Source organism: Aotus nancymaae, unplaced genomic scaffold (assembly GCF_030222135.1).
Source record: "Aotus nancymaae isolate 86718 unplaced genomic scaffold, 86718_ANA_hifiasm-v0.15.2.pri h1tg000040l, whole genome shotgun sequence".
NCBI classification, from domain to species: domain Eukaryota; kingdom Metazoa; phylum Chordata; class Mammalia; order Primates; family Aotidae; genus Aotus; species Aotus nancymaae.
Genome location: NW_026988454.1, coordinates 108,750,180 through 108,767,988, shown reverse-complemented (window position 1 = coordinate 108,767,988; position 17,809 = coordinate 108,750,180). Strand labels below are relative to the sequence as shown.

The window sequence follows — 17,809 nt, the reverse complement described above, 5'->3', positions numbered from 1 at the left end:
ACATTTATGTAAGTAAGGCAGAGACATTGTGAGACTTTCAAAGGAAAGAATGAAACAATAAAATGTATGCTGTAAATTGAACACAATCCATGCCAATATTTTCTCAATTTGAGCAGTGATTCTCAACTGGGACAGTTTTTCCCACCCCTTCACCCCCAACCCATTCCATCCCAGAGGACATATGGTAATATCTAGAGATATTTTTGGTTGTTGCAACTTGGCAACTTGGAGGATGGGTGTTACTGGCATTTAGTGGGTAGAGGCAGGGGTGCTGCCAAGCATCCTGCAATGCATGGGACCCCTCCCCTTCCCACCCCCTCAACAAAAAGTCATCCTGTCCAAAATGCGAATAGTGCCAAGGTTGAAAACCCTTGACTTAGAGAGACAGCCAGGGTGGTTCAAACCTGTCTTCTAGTTTCTAAACTGAAATGCTTCATGCGTATATGAACTGAATTCTGCTAAAAGCAAACAAAAATAAAAATCATTATGGAGTTTCTCTAAATTTCATAGGGACAGAGTTGGTGGCATTCCACTGATGGCAATGTAACCACCACTTCTGTCTTTATTTTGGAGCGCAGAGCTTAATTAACTGCAACAGCATCCATGGTGAGAAAAGGAAGATGTCATGATGGTACAAGAAGAAATAACCACCCGCAAAAGTCCTGGAAAAGTTTTAACAACAAAAATGGTAGCCAGGAGAAGTGGAAGGAGGTAACCATTACCCTCTTTCTAAAACAACTGAGCCCTCCTGGAGGCAACAGCCTTCAGCCATGCTGTGTCAAAACGGCCCTGTCAAATTGCGAACAACTTCCCTGGGAAAAAGGGAACGAAAAAACTTGAAAAATTTCTGTCACTCTGTGAATTGCTTTAACACAAAGCACAAAGTGTGGGTGGATGTGACAGCTTTTTAAGCAGACAGTTGCTCTAGGTGAGCCAGCAATAGAGTGACCTTGCAGACGTTTAATGAGCCCTTAGGAATGAGCTCACTTTGCTCCCCTTCACTAGGTGTGAACTATTCTCACCAAGAAGTACTGACTCAGTGTGCAAATATTTTTGAGTAAGATGTGCAATTTCTCTTTGTTGCCTATAAATACATTGCAAAATGTATGGCATTGTAGAATTATAGTCTGTTAGAAACATAAGAAGATACAGAAATTAATGGTGGGTACTATTTATTCCTACATGAGACAGAAGAGTCAAGAGCCTAATACATGGAGAATGTATGAAACATCAGAGACCTTAGGGTCAGAAAATGACAGGTACCTTCTCTTTCTTCTTCCACACCAAAAAATACCCCAAATTATTGACAATGTTGCCTCAATGCTTTTCCAGCAGGTAGTAAAGGATTATAGGTAAGAAGTTAAGAATGGGGGAAATATGTCTAGTGGGACAGAGTCTTGGGGAAGGGGGCACATCCAGGGAATAGATCAGACTCTGGAATGGCTTCCAGATGCTGATTTCCAAGATTCCAAGGTGAGTGCCCAGAGACAGGGGTACATAAATTCCAGCAACTAATCCAAATGTGACTCTGTGAACACCAAAAAGGGGCCCCATCCTCAAAACACTTTCCCACTGTTTTTCAGAAAACTGCCATAATTTTATTGTAAGTTTACAGTGACTACTATAACAAGGGCACTCCATCCCCAAAGTTATGCAAAATACAGTCTTCAAAACCATAAAGGAGCAGCTCTGGTGAAGATAGCAATGGTAAGAAAGGCTGAAGTTTTAAAGTTCAGTGATCTTCATCTCCAGAAAATGAGAGAAAGCTCTTCTTCAGAGAAGAATGCCAGCTAACAATTTAGGAGGAACAATAGGACTACAAAATCATTTTTTGCTGTTCTTATTGAAATATAACCGATGCAGATAAGAATCATTAATGAATGCTAAAACTGTGAGGTGGAGAACAGAATATTAATGTGGTGCCTGAATCACCCTAAAAATTACTTATTATTATTATTTTCTGAGACGGAGTCTTGCTCTGTTGCCAGGCCGGAGTGCCGTGGCACAATCTCAGCTCACTGCAGCCTCTGCTCCCGGGGTTCAAGTGATTCTCCTGCCTCAGCCTCCCGAGTAGCTGGGACTATAGGCGCATGCCACCACACCCGGCTAATTTTTGTATTGTTAGTAGAGACACGGTTTCACCATGTTGGCCAGGATGGTCTCAATCTCTTGACCTCGTGATCCGCCTGCCTCGGCCTCCCAAAGTGCCTGGATTACAGGATTACCACGCTCAGTGGAAATTACTTAGTTTTTAAAAAGAAACAAATATGTCCTTAAAATAGAGAAATCTGATGGCCACCACTTTATTCAAGTAACCACATTTAGCATCACCAATCTCCTGTGGCTGTAAAATGAAGTATACAGCATCACCACCTTTGGAGTATGCTTAACAAAAATGTTTAACCTGAATCTAATCAAGCCTTGTCTTATTCCATTTGTGCTGCCATAACAAAATATCTGAGCTGAGTAATGTGTGACAAAAGAAATATATTTCTCACAGTTCTGGGGGCTAGAAGTCCAAAATCAAGGTGTCGGCAGTTTCAGTGTCTACTGGGGGCCTAGTTTCTGCTTCCAATCTGGCACTATTGCTGCATCCTCTGGAGGGAACATATGCTGTGTTACTACATGGTAAAAGAGATGGAAGGGTAACAGGGACTAAGAGCTCTCTATGCCAGGCACGTGGCTCACGCCTGTAATCCCAATAATTTGGGAGGCCGAGGTGGGTGAATTACGAGGTCAGGAGTTCAAGACCAGCCCCTGGCCAACATAGTCAAACCCCATCTCTACTAAAAATACAAAAAATTACCTGGGCATCATGGCAGATGACTGTAATCCTAGCTACTCGGAAGCCTGAAGCAGGAGAATCACTTGAATCCAGTAGGCAGAGGTTGCAGCGAGCTGAGACTGTGCCATTGCACTCCAGCCTGGGCAACAGTGTGAGACTCCGTCTTAAAAAGAAAAACAGGGCTCTCCTGCATCCCTTTTATAAGGTCATTAATCCCATTAATCATCTTCTGAAGCCTCACCTCTAATAGTATCACATTTTGAAGGAACACATTTAGTCCACAGCAAGCCTTTATACCTAACTTCATTTCTACAGAAAATACAAAAGAAAGATAAAGAAACAAGTAAAATAACACCATGAGAAAAGAGTTAAGTAGATTCAGAATACAGGTCTGGTACCTGACAAAGTCATTGTCATAGAATAACAACAAATTAACCTCTTTTTGCCCCAAATTAGAGAACATATTAATATGTTTCTGCATTAATATGTTGTGATGGGTGAATGGCAACACCAATATTGAAAATTCTCCTGGCCAAATGCTGTAGATCCTTATATATTTGATAATCATTTTTCAGATTCTTTTTTCTTTTTTTTTTTTTTTTTGAGATGGAGTCTCTCTCTGTTGCCCAGGCTGTAGTGCAGTGGCGCAATCTCAGCTCACTGCAACCTCCGCCTCTCAGGTTCAAGCGATTCCCCTGTCTGAGCTTCCCTGAGTAGCTGGGACTATAGGCGTGCACCACCATGCCTGGCTATTTTTTTTCTTTTTTGGTATTTTTAGTAGAGACGGGGTTTCACCATGTTTGCCAAGCTGGTCTCTAACTCCTGACCTCCGGTGATCTGCCCAACCTCAGCCTCCCAAAGTGCTGGGATTATAGACATGAGCCACTGTGTCCGGCTAGTTTTTCTTTTTTCTACATTAATGAAACTTTTTATCAAAATATGTTTACTCTGGTAAAAATGTTTATTATTTAATACAAAAGCTTATAATACAGTACAGTCACTTTTGCACTTATCAGTCTCTACCTCCCCAAAACAGTCATCTTTAGCAATTTTGGCTATGTTTTAAAAATAAATATTGTCATAGCTCTAAATAATGTGTTTATATTACATTTTCTCAGTTTGTAAATTTGAGAAAGGTTAACTTCTGCTACAAGTGAAGATTTTATTCTTCCATATTCCCATTTCATCTATCCAATATAGTTACATCATTTTTAGTTAAATTAATAAAGAATAATTTCATGTAAATGTCATTGCAGAACCAAGTAGTATCCTATGATTATACTCTTTCTTGTGTGCTAACAAATTTCTTCTCATCTTTTTAAGTATCTTTCCCTTATTTTCCAGTATCTTCTTTATAACAATCACTCAATTTTATTGGCCTTTTTTTGTTTATTTCTTGTTCTTGTTTTTCAAAAGCACTACATATTTATCTGGTGCCATCATTTTTTTTTGGGTAAGATTCTCACAGAGCCCTCTGCCCTCTTCTAACCACTCCCTGTTGATTTCTAGGTCTGCTTTATGAGATATGTCTCTTGAGGATCTCCTACATTCTTGTTTTTTTACTTTTGTGGTGTCCTATTTTGTTTTGTGCAGCATATTTTCTGGAAATTTCCTAAGACAGGAAAGAATTTCTGAGGCTTTGCATGTTGGAAAATGTCTCCTTGTTATCTCCATACTTAAGTGTTAGTCTTGCTGAATGCAGACCAGAAGATGAGAAACCACAACCTTTCATCTTTGGAAGGTTAATTTTCAGATTTTATGTTACAAAGGTATAGAAATATAATTGATTTTTGTATGGTGGTTTTGTATTCTGCAACCTTGCTGAACTTGTTTATTAGTTCGAATAGTTTTTTAGTGAATTCCTTAGAATTATCTATATACAAGGTCATGCCATCTATGAATAGAGAAAATTTTGCTTCTTCCTTTCCAATATGGATACATCATATTTCTTCTTCTTGTCTAATTGCTCTGGCTAGAACCTCCAGTACAATGTTGAAAAGAAGTGGCCCACAAGAGTAGACCTTCTTATTTTGTTCCTGATCTTAGGGGGAAAGCATCTATTCTTTCACCATAAAGTATGATGTTTTCTGCGTGTTTTCTTAAAATAGATGGCCTTTATTATGTTGAGGAAGTTCTCTTGTATCCCAAGTTTAAGTACTTTTATCATGAAAAGGTGTTGCATTTTACAAATGCCTTTCCTATGTGTACTGAGATGATCGTGTGGTTTTAACCATTCTATTGATATGGCATATTATATTAATTGATTTTTGTATGTTAAAATAACATTGTATTCTTGGAATAAGAAGTCCCACTTGGTCATGGTATAGAATTTTCTTTACATGTTGCTTTACATATTTATAATTCTTTTACATTATTTTAACATATAAATTTCTTTTTATATGTTTATGCATTGCTTTTTAATGTCTTTTTATAGGATTCCTGTATTTTGTTGAGAATATTTAAATTCATGCTCCTATGAGATATTGGTCTATGGGTTTCTTCTGTTGTCTTTATCTGTTTTTGATATCAGTGTAAAACCGGCCTCAGAAATGAGTTGGAAAATAATGTATTGCCTCTCTGGGAATACTGACTGCAACCTTGTAGGAGAGGAAACCAGTGTTCTTGGCTGAACCTGTCTGAAGTGGGAAGGGGAGAGGGTGAGCCTTAATTCAAGTACCACAGGCTTTCTGTTCTTACGGAGTTTTAGTAGGTTTCCTTGAATAACTATTTCTTCATTTGCTGTATGGCCTTAGGATAATTTCCAGAGATTTTAAATGGTTGAGTTTTTTAACAAAAAATATTTTCAGAAGTTTTGCTGGGCAGCTGGTTTATAGAATCTTTTATATTGTTATGTCAGAAGTGGAATTCCAGTTATCTTCTTTTCTTATCTCCTCTAACATATTTCTTTTCCAGTAATCTTGGTTGCTCTGTTTAATACTGAAGGCATTCCTGAAATGTCATGTCATCCTTGGTTGTCCATTCATATTTAAAATTAAGGCACTGTGTCAGTCCACTCAGCTTGCTACAACAAAATACCCCGCATTAGATAATTTGTAAACGACCGAAATTTATTGCTCAAGGTTGTGGAGACTAAAAAGTCCCAAATCAAGGCAGGAGCAGATTCAGTGTCTGGTGACACATCATATAATAGATTGTGGAAGGGCGCTAATCCCATTTATGAGGCCCCTACATTCATGACCTAGTTACCTCCCAAAGGCTCCACCTCCTAATACTATGACCTTAGTGGTTAAGATTTCAACACATGAATTTTGGGGGACACATACATTCAAACCACAGCACACTGAAGAGCTAACTGCTCTGCAGAAAGGCAGAAGGGTACATCATGTTTTTATAAAATAGTTTCTATTTATATCTGTTTATCTCTTTGACTATTTACAATGCTCATACATTTATCAACTGCTGTCTCTGTATATGCACAGAAAGAAGTCTATAATAATGTTTGCTAATTGCTAATGCTGGCTGTTTCTGTATGGTAGGAATTGAGATGCTTTATTACTTTCTTCTTAAATTTTTTGACATTTGAAATAGGCACATATAATTTAAAAAAAGTAATTACAATGCAAAAGCAAAACTCAGCCATCCAACAGAACCACCCAAGCAATCAATCAGGGCTGGGACTAAGGTGAGGCAAGTCAGGTGCTTAGGGTACAACATTTAAGGAGGCACTCCCTCTTGGGTCATCTAAGTACAACCTAGGCTCCTCAGTTGCCTCCCTGTAGTCCCAGGCGGCCCTTTCAACAATACAGGGAGACTACAGATCAATGTAGATGAAGAACTACATGTTTGGAATTCTGGGTAGATAAGTAAAGCATATTCTTTCATCATAAATGATTATTTTGCATTTTTAACTGTCTGCAAAAGAAATCATAGCCTTTACATTTCAGATGACATACTCTTCAAGTAACCAACACTGAGTTTTGTTGTTCTTTTCCTCTCCCTCAGTTCAACACATGGGTGAGTAAGTTACAGCTCCTGGACAGGGCCAGGGAAGGGCACTGAAGAGGGGTGTGCTGTCTCCAGTATTTCTTAGTATTCCCTTAACTAGGACTCGCCTGATCATCTTAGCTAAAGCAGCACACCACCTTCCTATGTTCTTCCAACCAATTTTTCTGCTTTAATGTCTTCCTGGCGGTTATCATATTCCAAATATATTCACACTTTACATATGTAGTTTTATTTTGTATAGTATGTTTGATTGCTTGTTTTGCCTTGTTAGAACATAAGCTCTGCAATGCTATCCTCATGGAAGCATGACGGCACATAGCGGATTTTAGTTAACGGAAGAATGAATGAGTTCATTGTATTTTCAATGAATGATTGTGATCCTGATACTGTTCTTGGCAACCTGAATATGAATAAAACATACAGTCTTTGCTCTCTTCGGAGAGTCCACATGCCAGACTCCTTCGTTTCCTCTGCTCTCAGCCCTGTTCATTTGCCTCAATCTTATATAACAAACACCAACCTTTTGTTTTTACCCCTTTTCCTTTTCTTATATTCTCTGTCTCTCTTTTTTTTACCTCAACTTTTGCCCAATTATTATAGGGGAATATTTTTTCCTCCCCTAAAAAGTCACTATGACTGATGAGCATTAAAAAATAGTGTAAGTAATTACACGTTTATCAAAAGAATCAGTTTTGGAGAGAACACAGTAACAATAGTATTGTTGACCGTGAATGAATATTAAATGCTTGCTATATACCTGACTCTGCCAAGCAATTATGTGCATTGCCTAATTTAATCAGTACAGATAAGAAAAGGATGATGCAAGAAGTGACTTGCCCAGGCCACAGAGCTGGTAATGGGTCTGATCTCATGTCAATCTGGTTTCAGATCTTGACTTCTCCCAAGGGTAACAGAGAGGCTGAGCTGTTAATTTCCAGTGCAATCCTCTCTGTGGGGTTTTTCCTCCATCCCCTCGCACATTACAAGCAGAATGAGATGTTGCTTTCTTCACATTTCTACAGCACTCTTTTCATACCCTACTTCAGTTCTTATCACATAAAATGTTTGGTATGCGTCTGAAAAGTTCAGCTGGGTACATTTTCACTCATTACCAGTGTTATAGACTATTTGATCTCCTTTTCATTACAGTTAGGGTTGTAATAGAAGTAGGAGCTTCAGATTTAGACAGACCAGAGTTCAAAAGCTGGCATTTGCTACTTACTAGCTGTGTAATGCTGGGAAAATTATTTAACCCTTCTGAACCTTAGCTTGCTCATGTGTAGCATGAGGATAATGATACTCGTGCAATGGTGTAATGGGAATAAGCTATGTCTGTAAAGTGCCTGGCATAGTGTCTCACACAACATAGGTCTTCAGTGAGTACTTTTCATCTCTCTCCTGCCCACCTTGACTCTGACTCTCCTACTACATCTTATACAGCATTTCAGCTATATTACATGTTATCTGCTATGGTTTGCATTAGTTTTCTATTACTGCTCAACAAATTACTCAAACTTAGCAGCTTAAAACACAAACACATTATCTCAAATTTTCTTTGAGCCAGAGATCTGGGGGACTATCTTAGCTGGGTAGTTTTAGGTCAATCTCTTATGACGTTACAGTCAAGATGTCAGCTGGAGCTACAGTCATCTCAAAGCTCAACCTTGGGGGAGAATCTGCTTCCAAATTCACTGACATTGCTGCTGAGATGCTTTAGGAGATCTGTGTCTTCACTTATTTTTGCTATAAAGGAATAACTGAGGCTGGATAATTTATAAAGCAAAGTTTTTTTTGTTTGTTTGTTTCTTTTGTTTTTGCTCATGGCTCTGCATCTGTTGAAGGCCTCAAGCTGCTTTCACTCATGGAGGAAGCGGGAGAGAAGCAAAAGTATACAAATCACATGGGGAGAGAGAAAGTGAGAGAGAGAGGCAGTGGGTATCAGGCTCTTTTCAACAATCAGTTCTGTGGGAACTAAGAGTGAGAATTCTCTCATTCCTGTGAGAATGTCACAAAGCCATTCATAAGGGATTTACTCCCACAATCCAAACACCTTCCACCAAGCCCCACCTCCAACATGGGGGATCAAATTTCAACATAAGACTAGTGGGGACAAGCAAACCATACCCAAATTATAACAATCTACTCTAAGCTTACTCCTGTGGGCTTCTCTGTAGGGCTATCTCAGGACATGGCAGCTGGCTTTCCCCAGAGCAAGTAATCCGAGAGAGAGAGACAGAGCACCCAAGATGGAAACCATGGTCTTTTTATAATTTAGTCTTGAGAATGACATCCTATGACTTTTGCTGTATTTTATTCATTAGAAGTGAGTCAATACTCAAGGGGAGGGAATCCTACAAGAGCATAAATACTAAGAGGTAGAGATCATAGGGACCACACTAGAGTCTGCCTATACCACATGGTTTTAATAGTCTTACAAAGATAATCTGAGGATCGTGAGCCATCCAATCTCATTTCATAACTTTCTTTTTTTTTTTTTTTTTTTGAGACAGAATCTCACTCTGCTGCCCAGGCTGGAGTGCAGTGGCATGATCTCGGCTCACTGCAGCCTCCACTTCCCAAGTTTAAGCAATTCTTGTGCCTCAGCTTCCTGAGTAGCTAGGATTACAGGTACACGCCACCATGCCCGTCTAATTTTTGTATATTTAGTAAAGATGGGTTTTCATCATGTTGGCCAGGCTGGTCTTGAACTCCTGACCTCAGGTGACCCATCCGCCTTGGCCTCCCCAAGTGCTGGGATTACAGGCATGAGCTACCATGCCTGGCCATCATTTCATTACCTTTTATAGAAAAGTAAGTCTTGCCTTTATAAAAGGGACTTACATACCTTTGGAACATAAATATTGCTAAACTGGCTAACATGCTATACCAGTAATAGAGTTTCAATACAATCTAGAAAATAATAATAATGATAATAGTGATAATGATTTCTTTTGCATAGACTTAGAAGTTATCACACTATCTTTCCATTCCTAGTCTATCTACAACTATATTTTTTCTTTGATTCATTTGTTTTTTAAAAACCATTTCTTCTAAGGCTGTCCCCTTGGTACATTTTACACTTTTTTTTTTCAGTCTATAGACACACACATACCCAGCTTCCTTCCTCAGGGAGCGCTAAAGATTAGGTAGAAAGTCACGAGGAAATAAAAATACTACTTTCAGCCCTTACCGAAAGGGAAACTTGTTTGTTATTTCCAACTAAGTCACAGTGTGCTCCAATTATCTCTACAAAGCAAAATGTCCTGCCTATGATTTAGCTTCTCTCCTTTTCCCCCTTTCTCTTGCTAGCTGCCTTTAGTTATAGCACTGCCTAGTTGCATCACCCTCCCTAAAGGGGATGAAATTGATCAAATTTGGTATTTATATCCATTCAGGTTTATAATAAACATGATATAAATACTAAAGTATGTAAGATATAAGCAGCAAAAAGATTTAAATATACATTAAAGTTTTATTGATAATTATTAAAAATATATATATATTGTGTGTGTATGTGTGTGTATATATAGATATTAATCTCCAAGCAGGCTATATCTATGTCTATATATATGTAATAGATGCAACAATGAAAGTATGATATTTCATGTTCTTCCATTTCTATGAATTACTGATAATCTATTTTATTACAGCAATAGAGTGTCTATAACTTTCCATCCTAAACAAATTCTTCTTTTGTATTGTTCTTTCTCAGTGGAAAGAAATAAGGAGCCAGATGAATATACAAAAAAGGAAGATAAAATACTATGGACAGGTGAATATTCTGAGGTAAATGGATTTGATGATGACAGCTACTTTGGGAGCAGGGAAATAAAAAAATAACAATGGAAAAACAGAGGTATCCTAGCCATGAATTGCAAAATAAAATGCTTACAAAAATGAAAACTTGATAGGATAATTTACTTGTGGTGGACTTTATGCCATTTACTTATGCTGAAATGTATTTCTAGCAGAATGTTTTGAGAAAGAAGAGTTACAGTGTTTTAAGAGTTGTCAGGGACCTTATATCCATCTGCTCTTGTTGGAGATGCACAGATGAGAAACCAATGAGGAAAATCATATGAAATTCAATGATATTTTGTTGAAGTGCCAAGACTGAGACTCACTGAATCCATAATTCAGTGGCTTTTATACTAAGTGTAGTCTTTCTTTCTTTCTTTCCTTCCTTCCTTTCCTTCCTTCCTTCCTTCCTTCCCTCCCTCCCTCCCTCCCTCCCTCCCTCCCCTTCCTTCCTTCTTCCTTCCTCCTTCCTTCCTTCCTTTCCTTCCTTCCTTCCTTCCTTCCTTCCTTCTTCCTTCCTTCCTTCCTTCCTTCCTTCCTTCCTCCTTCCTTCCTTCCTTCCTTCCTTCCTTCCTTCCTTCTTCTTTTCTCTTCCTTTCTTCTTTCTTGCTTCTTCTTTCTTTCTTTCTTTCTTTCTTTCTTTCTTTCTTTCTTCTTCTTTCTTTCTTCTTTCTTTCTTTCTTTCTTTCTTTCTTTCTTTCTTTCTTTCTTTCTTTCTTTCTTTCTTTCTTTCTTTCTTTCTTTCTTTTTCTTTTTTTTAGAGTTAAGGATCTTGCTATGTTGCTCAGGCCAGAACTGAATTCCTGGGCTTAAGGGAGCCTCCTACCTCAGTCTCCCAAGTAGTTGGGACTACTGCTACATTCAAATTGGTTTAAGTTTTTACTTATAAATGTCAAGTTTCTTATTTTCTACATTGCTTAAGACATTAAAAAATCCGAAGTAAGCCTGTCAAGTGAACTTTCCTTAAATCCTAAGTGAAAATTCGTAGTTTTAATGTAAATTTTCCCCAATTCTTGTGATACAGCATGTCTGAGAAAGATTAAACTGTCTGGTATCAGTTCACATAGTGATTGGCTTAGGACTTCCAAAGAGTAGTGTCTTCACAAGTATTGGTTGAATTATTCTTCTTTTTGTTTTTTTTTTTTTTGAGACAGAGTCTTGCTCCCTTTCCCATGCTGGAGTGCAGTGGCATGACCTTGGCTCACTGAAGCCTCCATCTCCTGAATTCAAGCGATTTTCCTGCTTCAGCCTCCCAAGTAGCTGAGACTACAAGCACACATCACCATGCCCAGTTAATTTTTGTGTTTTTATTAGAGATGGGGTTTCCCCATGTTGACCAGGCTAGCTCAAACTCATGACCTCAAGTGATCTGCCTGCCTTGGCCTCCCAAAGTGTTGAGATTACAGGTGTGAGCCACTGCACCAGCCTGGCTGAACTATTCTCAAAGGACATAATGTCAAATTTATGTGTAACACGTCATTAGTGTGGATTATAACTGAAGAAACTCATGAAGTCTACACTAGTGAATTCACCTAGAACCAAGGCCAATGCATCCCACCAAACCTGCATCCTAAGATCCACTCATATGAGTAAGTCTTTCCCTATGAAACCTACTCCATAAAATTGGAAGAAGTGACTTTTCCACCAGATGCACAGAAATTGACATGGGAACACATCAAACATGAAAAAGCAAGGACACATTACTCCTCCAAAGAAAAATAGTAATTTTACACTAACAATAATAAGCAAATACATGAAATGCCAGAAAAAGAATTAAAAAAAAATCTTTGGGAATTTCTGTGAGATTCAAGAAAATATAAACAGACAATTTAATGAAGTGAGGAAAATGATTCATGATTTGAGTGAAATATTCAACAGAGATCAATATCATATAAAAGAACAAAACAAAAGTCCTAGAGCTGAAGAATTCAATGAAGGAAATAAAAAATACAACTTAGGGACTTCTGCCAAGATGGCTGAGAGGAGGCAACTCTGGAGTGCAGCTCCCAGTGAGTGAGATGCAGAGGGCTAGAGGACTCCATGATTCCAAGCAAGGTGCTGGGTTCATTTCAGTGGGGCTGGTAGGACAGTCAAAATAGCCCAGGGAATGTGAGCAGAAGCAGGGCAAGAGCAGCCCAGGGAGGGCAATCTGAGACAGGGCGGGGCATGTCCCCACCTGGAAAGTGCAGCTGGCTCGGAAGGTTGGACACTGATTTGGAACCTGCACTTCCCTCATCCCTCCTGCAACCAACGGTTCATGAGAGCCCTGCTGGACTGAGGGGACTGTGGGTTGTAGATGCAAATCTGAGAGACAGCTCCAGCCCGCCTGGTGCCGCAAGTTGTTGGCAGGGACCTGGGTGAAAGTTTGGACTAATGCCAGTGGGACGGAACTACCAGTCCCACAGAAAGAGGCAGAGTTGAAAGCAGGGAAACAGGCCATATGGCCTGGCAGGTCTCACCCCCACAAAACCCAACAAACTGAAGCCTGTGCACTAGAGGGTTTTGCAGTGAATACACCAATTTGACCTCAACTGGGAAGATCAAGCTCAGAGAAGGAAAGATGCCTGCCATTGGGAAGGCAGGGCTAATCTCACCTGCATAAACAAACTCCAGGGGTAGACTATGCAGCAGCCTGACTGAATCTGTGAGAGTCCAGCAGCACCTTTATAGGCCAAAAAAAAACAAAAAACAAAAAACAAAAAAACCTTACACAGGAGATATAGCTCCATCCTCAATAGAAAGGACATCTGCTCAGAGATTCCCCCTGAAATCACCAACTTCAAAGATCAAAGGAAGATAAATCCATGAAGATGGGAAGAAACCAGAGCAAAAAGGATGAATTCATCAAAGACCAGAATGCCTCTTCCCCTCCCAGGGATCACAACTCCTCACCATCAAGGGAACAAAACAAGATAGTGAATGAGTTTGACAAATTGACCGAAGCAGGCTTCAGAAGGTGGGTAATAACGAACTTCTCTGAGTTAACAGACCATGTTCTAACCCAATACAAAGAAACTAAGAACCTTGAAAAAAGGTTTGACGAAATGCTAACTAGAATAACCAGCTTAGAGAAGATCATAAAGGACTTGATGGAGCTGAAAAACACAGCAAGAGAACTTTGCGAAGCATAAACAAGTTTCAACAGCTGAATAAATCAAGCAGAAGAAAGGATATCAGAGATTGAAGATCAAGTCAATAAAACAAAACGAGAAGGAAAGATTAGAGAAAAAAAGGTGAAAAGAAATCAACAAAGCCTCCAAGAACTATGTGATTATGTGAAAAGACCTAATCTATGCTTGATCGGCGTACCTGAATGTGACGGGGAGAATGAAACCAAGCTGGAAAACACTCTTCAGGATATTATCCAGGAGAACTTCCTCAGCCTAACAAGGAAGGCCAACATTCAAATCCAGGAAATACAGAGAACACCACAAAGATACTCCTCAAGAAGAGCAACCCCAAGGCACATAATCATCAGATTCACCATGGTTGAAATGAAGGAGAAAATCCTAAGGGCAGCCAGAGAGAAAGGTCGAGTCACCCACAAAGGAAAGACCATCAGACTCACAGTGGATCTCTCAGCAGAAACCCTAAAAGCTACAAGGGAGTGGGGGCCAATATTCAACATCCTTAAATAAAAGAACTTTCAACCCAGAATTTCATATCTGGCCAAACAAAGCTTCATAAGTGAAGGAGAAATAAAATCCTTTATGGACAAGCAATTGCTGAGAGATTTTGTCACCACCAGACCTGCCTTACAAGAGCTCCTGAAGGAAGCACTAAACACGGAAAGGAACAACTAGTACCAGACACTACAAAAACGTACCAAGTGGTAAAGACCAACGATGCAATGAAGAAACTGTGTCAACTAACGGGCAAAACAACTAGCCAGTAACAAAATGTCAGGATCAAATTCAAACATAACAATATTAATGTTGAATGTAAATGGCCTAAATGCCCCAATCAAAAGACACAGACTGGCAAACTGGATAAAAAGTCAAGACACATCAATGCGCTGTATTCAGGAGACCCGTCTCATGTGCAAAGACACACATAGATTCAAAATAAAGGAATGGAGGAAGATTTACCAAGCAAATGGAGGGCAAAAAAAAGCAGGGGTAGCAATCCTAGTCTCTGATAAAACAGACTTTAAACCTACAAAGATCAAACGAAACAAAGAAGGGCATTACATAATGGTAAAATGGATCAATGCAACAAGAAGAACTAACTATCCTAAATACATACACACCCAATGCAGGAGCACCCAGATACATAAAGAAAGTTCTTAACGACTACAAAGACACTTAGACTCCTGCACAATAATAGTGGGAGAGTTTAACACTCCACTGTCAACATTGGACAGATCAATGAGACAGAAAGTCAACAAGGATATCCAGGACTTGAATGCAGAATTGGACAAAGCGGACCTAATAGACATTTACAGAACTCTCCACCCCAAATCCACAGAACATACATTCTTCTCAGCACCACATCTTACTTACTCTAAAATTGATCACATCATTGGAAGTAAATCACTCCTCAGCAAATGCAAAAGAACAGAAATCATAACAAACTGTCTCTCAGACCACAGCTCAATCAAATTGGAATTCAGGATTATGAAAAGTACTCAAAAATGCACAATCACATGGAAACTGAACAACTTGCTTCTGAATGATGAAAGGATAAACAATGAAGTGAAGGCAGAAATAAAAATGCTCTTTGAAACCAATGAGAATGTAGACACAACATACCAGAATCTCTGGGACACATTTAAAGCAGTGTCTAGAGGGAAATTTATAGCAATAAATGCCCACATGAGAAAGAAGGACAGATCTAAAATCAACACCCTATCATTAAAATTCAAAGAACTAGAGGAGCAAGATCAAAAAGACTCAAAAGCTAGCAGAAGACAAGAAATAACTAATATCAGAGCAAAACTGAAGGAGATAGAGACACAAAAAAAACTTCAAAAAAATCAATAAATCCAGAGGCTGTTTTTTTAAAAGATCAACAAAATAAACCACTAGCTAGACTAATAAAAAAGAAAAGAGAGAAGAATCAAATACATGCAATAAAAAACGATAAAGGGGGAATCACCACCGATTCCTTGGAAATAAAAACTACCAAACAGTTGAGCAATGTCTGCAGCATTTCTCTGTGAACGAAGAGAACTGAAGGTCCTTGAACAGAAGGCATGCTGAGTTGGCACCTCTTGCAGCCATTTACCAAGAAATTCAGGAGGCTGAACAAGCAATTGAAGAATTAGAATCAATGTGTAAAAGCCTAAATAAACAAGATGAAAAGCAGTTACAAGAACTTGCACTGGAAGAAAGGCAAACCATTGATCAAAAAATCAACATGTTGTACAGTGAGCTTTTCCAGAGCCTTGTGCCAAAGGAGAAGTACGACAAAAATGATGTTATTTTAGAGGTGACATCTGGAAGAACTACTGGAGGTGACATCTGCCAACAATTTACCCGAGAAATATTTGACATGTACCAGAATTATTCGTGCTATAAACACTGGCAATTTGAACTTCTGAATTATACACCAGCAGATTATGGTGGACTACATCATGCAGCTGCTCGAATTTCTGGTGACAGTGTCTATAAGCATTTGAAGTATGAGGGTGGGATTCACCAGTTCAGCGCATCCCCAAAGTGGGCCTGTCCTCAAGGATGCAGTACATTCACACAGGAACAATGTCGGTTATTATCCTTCCTCAACCAGATGAGGTACATGTGAAATTGGACCCCAAGGATTTGCGAATAGATACATTTCGAGCCAGAGGAGCAGGAGGGCAGCATGTTAATACAACTGATAGTGTCGTCAGACTTGTCCATATACCCACAGGACTAGTAGTAGAATGCCAACAAGAAAGATCACAGATAAGAAATAAAGAAATAGCTTTGAGTGTGCTGAGAGCTAGACTCTACCAGCAGATCATCGAGAAAAACAAGTGTCAGCAACACAGCACTAGAAAACTGCAGGTGGGAACAAGAGCCCAGTCAGAGCGAATTCAGACATATAATTTCACCCAGGATAGAGTCACTGACCAAAGGATAGCATATGAAGTTCGTGATATTAAGGAGTTTGTATGTGGTGGGACGGGCCTGGATCAGCTAATTCAGAGACTACTTCAATTAGCAGATGAAGAAGCCTTTGTTGAACTTTTGGATGAAAACCTTAAGTCGCCAAAATAAATACTGACTTATTATTTATGATTATATAAATAAAATGGACCTATATCAAGAGATAGACTGAAGCACGGAAATATTTATGAATATTTATAAATTAAAGTTATAAGAATACATTACACATAAATATATATTTTTTAATGAATCAAAGTTACATTTTCTGACCTAACGACTTATTTTAGGTTTCTTGTAAAGTACAATCCAACTCATCAAGTAGAAAACAAGCATGTGTCATTGAAAAGAGAAATAAAGTATTGAGAATTGATTGTGCAATTTAGGACAGGTCACTTGTTCTCGTTATATGCCTTTTTCCCCCATCCATCTATGAATTAATCTAAATGTATTTTTCAGCTGGGCATGGTGGTTCATGCTTGTAATCCCAGGACTTTGGGAGGCTGAGGCAGCGGATCATGAGGTCAGGAGTTTGAGACCAGCCTGGCCAACATGGTGAAACCTTATCTCTACTAAAAATACAAAAATTAGCTGGGCGTGGTGACATATGCTTATAATCCCAGTTACTCTGGAGGGTGAGGCAAGAGAATCGCTTGAACCCAGGAGGCAGAGGTTGTGGTGAGCAGAGAACATGCCATTGCACTCCAGCCTGGCAACAGAGCAAGACTATGTCTCAAAAAATTATTTTTTATCTACTACTTCAGGAAAATATGGTAAAATTTAGTGATATATGATTTATACACTTACTTATAAACCCCTTATTTAAAGACAAAGTACTTGGGCCTACAGTGGTGGCTTATGCCTGTAATCCCAGTGCTTTGAAAGGCCAAAGGGGGATGATCTCTTGAGGCAAGAATTCAAGACCAGCCTGGGCAAAATAAACCCCATGTATACAAAAAAATTCAAAACACAAAGAAAAAACATAATACTGTTAATCATGTTAAAGTTAAGACTTAGACTGCAACTTTTAAATAAAATTTATGAAGAATATGAGTCACTCAATAACAATGACCATCTAGGTAGAGACTGTAAAGCTCTTTGATTGCTATATGAATTTTATTCTGTACAAACAATATGCTGATATTTTAGATAGACTCTCCGCTTCACTTCT

At 38.9% G+C, this 17,809-nt stretch overlaps 1 pseudogene; it reads left to right on the top strand.

Annotated features, from left to right (window-relative positions):
• The first annotated feature begins 628 nt into the window (after positions 1–628).
• LOC105709632 (peptide chain release factor 1, mitochondrial-like) lies at positions 629–16,752 on the top strand (annotated as a pseudogene).
• Positions 16,753–17,809: the final 1,057 nt, after the last annotated feature.